Below are 5,355 nucleotides of genomic sequence, written 5' to 3' on the forward strand. Positions count from 1 at the left end.
CCTCTTCTTTTCTCTTTTATCTTTTTAGTTCTGATGATAATTCTTAGTTGGAATGTAAGGGGTGCTACCAATAACACCATTAAAAACCTGGGTTTTAATCACGCTATTATAGAAGAGGCACAAGGCTTTGCTGGAGGCATCTGGATTTGCTGGAATAATGACGAAACATAAAAATTACCACGTTGGAATATATCCACACCAGAGTTGAAGTACCTAACAAAGAGAATTGGTTCATGACGGTAGTTTATGCTAGCCCCAGCAACAAAATAGAAGAACCCTTTGACCCCTTATCCAAAACATAGCTAATAACATGAATGAAGCTTGGATTTTCACCGGGGACGGGTAGGGGCGGGGTGGGTATCAGCGGGATCGGGTGGGATTGTCATATTTACTTTTGAAGCATTTCTAGTTGATTTAGCATTTATTATTAGTTATATTTTATATTTTTTTTGTAATTTTTATTTACAAACAATATCTTTTAGTTTTAGGATTTATTATTTTATTTTTATTTCCGAATAAAATTAGGTTAGATATAAAAGGAAAAAGATTCATCTTGGATCTAATCTCGGACGGACGTGCACGTTTTTCAGAATCCTAGTTTCTCTGTAAACCATAAGCAACAAAACCTCATCGGTTAAGGTTAGGAGTTCTGTTTATTTTTATGGATTAAGATTATTGCTTTTCTATTTTAATTAATATGTTGATTCAGTTTCAAGGATTGTTTTCATTCTTAATCTTATGAATTTGGGTGAAACGAGAGTATGATCCTTATTCTACATGAGTTCTTGAGATTCTCGAGAGAGTTATCTTGTCTGAACAATAGCTTGAAAACAATGAATTGCTACTTACATGAACTAATTGGGATATGTTGAATATAATCCTGTTAGTTTTGGGTAATTAGGGTTTTTGTGGCCATAAACTAGGTTTTGAACTTAACCCTCTAATCGAAATTAAGTAGCCACGAGAGTGGTGGTTGATAAAGGTTAAAAGAGACTAAATCACTAAGAGATTAGGGTTTAGTCATTTACAGTTTACCATGGAATGAATCATGCATTGTTAAAATAGTTAGTAAGAACTTTTAATCTGAAAAAGTAAATATCTTCAAAATATTAACTATTTTCTCTCACTGTTTTACACCAAACCTTTTAATTGCTTTCTTTATTCCCTTATTTATTATTTTATGCGAATTACACCATCAAACAACCTTTTATGTTCCCCTAACTAAGCCAATTGGATAACCATTGTTGCTCAGTTCATCAATTTTCGTGGGATCGACCCTCACTCACCTGAGGTATTATTTGGATGACCCGGTGCACTTACCGGTTAAGTTATGTGAGTTCACAATTCGCACACCAAGTTTTTGGTGCCGTTGCCGGGGATTGTTTGTAATTGACAACTACTAGTTGTCTGGTTGCTTAAATTAGGTATTTTTCTTAATTTTTTTATTTAATTTTTCTTTTAATTTTTTATTTTAGTTTTAATTATTTTCACTTCACTTTTGACTTAAAGTTTGGTGTCATTTTAGTATTTCTCTTTTTTTATTTTTTAAACTTTTAGTTTTTCTCATTTTAGTTTTTGAAAATTTTAGGTTACTTTCTCATTCTTATTTTCAAAATTTTTAGCTTAATTGCTTGCTTTAATTTATTTTTATTGCCTTTTACACATGATATCTCACTGGAAACTCTCTATACTTTAATATAAAGACTCTCACTTTTTTTTATCTCTTGTTTGTTTATGAGCAGGAACAGGGATAAAGAACCCCTTCTTGAGTTTGATTTTGAACCTGAGAGGACCTTGAGGCGGCGTTTGCAAGAAGCTAAAGCTTACAAAGCCGAAGAGAACCTCAGGAAAAATTTTGAGAAGGAAGCTATGGACGCTAATGGTGGAAACCCGAATGCTAATGAGCATGCAAGGAGGACGCTTGGCTCATACACTGCATCCACTCCTGAATTTTATGGCCGCAGTATAGCTGTACCTTCTATTGGTGCCAATAATTTTGAGCTTAAGTCGCAGCTGATCACTCTGGTACAGCAGAATTGCCAGTTTCAGAGACTCCCACAAGAAGATTCAAATCTATTCATCTCCAACTTCCTACAAATCTGTGACACTATAAAGATGAATGGAGTGAATCTTGAGGTCTACAAGCTTATACTTTTCCCATTTGCTGTAAGGGACAAAGCAAAGTAGTGGCTTGATTCTCAGTCCAAGGAGAGCCTGGACACGTGGGACAAAGTGGTCACTGGATTTCTGACCAAATTTTTTCCATCTCAGAAACTGACCAAGCTGAGGGTGGATGTTCAGACATTCAGGCAAAAAGATGGAGAGTTCCTCTATGAAGTTTGGGAGAGATACAAGCAGATGATTAGGAGGTGTCCTCCTGACATGTTTTCTGAATGGACCAGGCTACAGATCTTTTATGATGGCCTCTCTGAGATGGCCAAGATGTCACTGGACAACTCTGTAGGTGGTTCCTTGCACATGAAGAAGATGCCTGAAGAGGTTAATGAGCTTATTGACATGGTTGTCAACAACCAATATCTATACACTTCTGAGAAGAACCATGTGAACTCTAGGACTACTCAGAAGAAATGAGTCTTGGAGGTGGACACTCTGGACGCCATTTTGGCTCAAAACAGGATCATGTCCCAGCAGATTAGTATGATCTCTCAACACTTGACTAGGATGAAAGTCTCAGCTGTTAACACTCAAGATGCATCCTATGACATGATTGGAAGCTACAACCAAGGGGACGCTTATGTTTATGCTCAACCCACTACTGAGCAAGTTAATTACATGGGCAACTCCTTCAAAAATTCCAACAATGATCCATATTCGAATTCTTTTAATCAGGGATGGAGGAATCACCCTAACTTTGGGTGGAGGGAGCAGTAACAGAAGCCCCAACAAAACTTCAACAACAATCAGGGTGGCCCTAATCAGAACAGGTTCAACAACCGACAGTTCCAGCCCTCTCAATAGTAACAATCTCCCTCTCAGACCCAAAACACTCCTGACTTGGCCGAACTAGTTGCTGAACTTTTCAAGATAACTCACAGCTTTATGCAAGAGACAAGAGCTTCAATCCGAAACTTGGAAGTACAAGTGGGTTAGTTGAGTAAGAGGATACCTGAGAGACCTCCTAACACTCTTCTCGGTGATATAGAGATAATTCCAAGAGAAGAGTGTAAGGCCCTCGTCATGGCTAAAGAGGCCGAGCCTAAGGAGGTGCATGTTGCTGAGGAACTGAAGAAAGAAAAGGCTCAAGAAGAGGCTGGAAACACATTGTTACACGTCCCATTGGTGTAGGAGCCTGAAGTACCACACCCTCAGAAACTTCAAGAGGAGACCAAGGATGAACAGTTCACTCAGTTCTTGAAAATCTTTAAAAGATTACACATCAATATTCTTTTTGCTGAGGTGTTGGAGAAGATGCCTCCCTATATGGCCTTCATAAAAAACCTACTCTCTGAGAAGAAAGCCTTGAAGGGAAATGAAACTATGATCTTGACCAAAGAGTACAATGCATTGATTCATAGGAAGCTACCCAAGAAGATGCTTGATCCAGGAAGCTTCCTAATTTCCTGTACCATTGAGAATATTACTTTTAAGAAAGCACTATGTGATCTTGGTTCAAGCATAAATCTGATGCCTCTGTCTGTGATGAAAAAGTTGGGAATCCAAGAAGCACAGACAACAAGGATAACCCTGCAAATGGCTGACAAGTCTTTGAGGAAGGTATATGGGCTAGCGGAAAACGTACTTGTCAAGGTTGGAGAGCTATTTCTCCCGTCAGATTTTGTAATACTTGACATGGGAAAGGATACAGATGACTCCATCATCCTAGGAAGGCCATTCCTAACCACTGGAAGAGCCCTAATTGATGTTGAGAGAGGTAAATTGGTGCCGAGGTTACATGAAAATTGGATGGTTTTCAAGGTTTTTAAACATCCACCACTCTCTGACAAAAGAGGTACTTGCATGCAGAGCTTATTGCACAAGTCTCTTCCGTTGGTAGGAACCAATACTATTCCCCCTAACATCAAACCTAAGTTTGGTGTTGGGTGTGCTTTATCCACCAAGGAAGGAGACCCTAAGAAGAAGGTACCCAAAGGCTGGAGGTACAAGAAAATCCCTACTAAAGACTTCTCACTTGGCATGAAGGTGGTGTTCGCTAGAAGTCCAATCATACCTCACATAGTAAACAGAATCCTGTCCTTAGAGCATGTAGAGCTGATCCATGATGGCACAGAAAAGAAGTTCACAATGAGGGGTAAAAATTTGAGTCCCTATGATCCTCTTCATTAGAGGAGCTGACCGTCAAGCTAGTGATAATAAAGAAGTGCTTGTTCGGAGGCAACCCAACCATAAGTATCCTTAAGTTTATTTCGATTTATTTTAGTTTTATTTTATTTTATTTTATTTTTCATTGATCTTTAGAGTTTTTCTAGGTTTTCTAATGTTTGTGATCATGTACAACGCTTAGAATAGGGACAGGAAGACTCAGACAGAAGAACAAAACGCCCTGGAGCAAAACAAGCTTGGGCGCTAAACACCAGGGAGGGCGTTTAGCTCCAGAAGGGGGAATAGTAATGTGGTCGTTTAACTCCCAAAATGGGCATTTCCTTCAACTTTTAGCACCCCCTTTGGGGCACCAGTTTGATTTCATTTTGTTCCTTATTAATATTTAGAGTTTTCCTAGTTTTTCTAACGTTTGTGATCATGTACAGCACTTAGAACAGGAACAGGAGGGCTTAGACAGAAAAACAGAACACCCTGGAAAAGACATGCTGGGGGTGCTAAATGCTAGGGAGGGCATTTTGCGCCATGAAGGGAGCAGAAGCATGGGCGTTTAACGCCCATTTTGGGCATTTTACATAATTTTGGCACCCCCCTTGGGAACTAAACGTTAGCCTTGGCGTTTAGCGCCAGGAGTGCTCGTCCCAATTTTTCAAAAAAAAATAGTCAATCCCTTGCTGGCGCTAAACGCCAGAACCGGCGTTTAGCGCCTAGCGTTCAGGTTTTGAGAATGAAGGAGGTGTTTTGGCCATTGGTTAAACACCAACTCCCACCTACTTTTATCATTCAAACTTATCCATTCTCTCTCCTCCCTACCCATTTTTCCATCCACATTCATTCATCCCATCACCCATCACTTTTCTTGATTCTCTCAACTCACCTTCCACTCCACCCAATCCACTCTCATCTATCCCATCAATTTCTCCTCCCAACAACCCAAAATTCAAATTCAATCCCCTCCACCCATACCCCATAACCGAATCCCCCTTCCCCACCTATACATACCCTACTCCTCTTCTACTTTTACCATACCTCAAACTACTCTCTCCTTCCTTACTT

The sequence above is a fragment of the Arachis ipaensis genome, chromosome B05 (assembly GCF_000816755.2).
Source record: "Arachis ipaensis cultivar K30076 chromosome B05, Araip1.1, whole genome shotgun sequence".
Taxonomy (NCBI): Eukaryota; Viridiplantae; Streptophyta; class Magnoliopsida; order Fabales; family Fabaceae; genus Arachis; species Arachis ipaensis.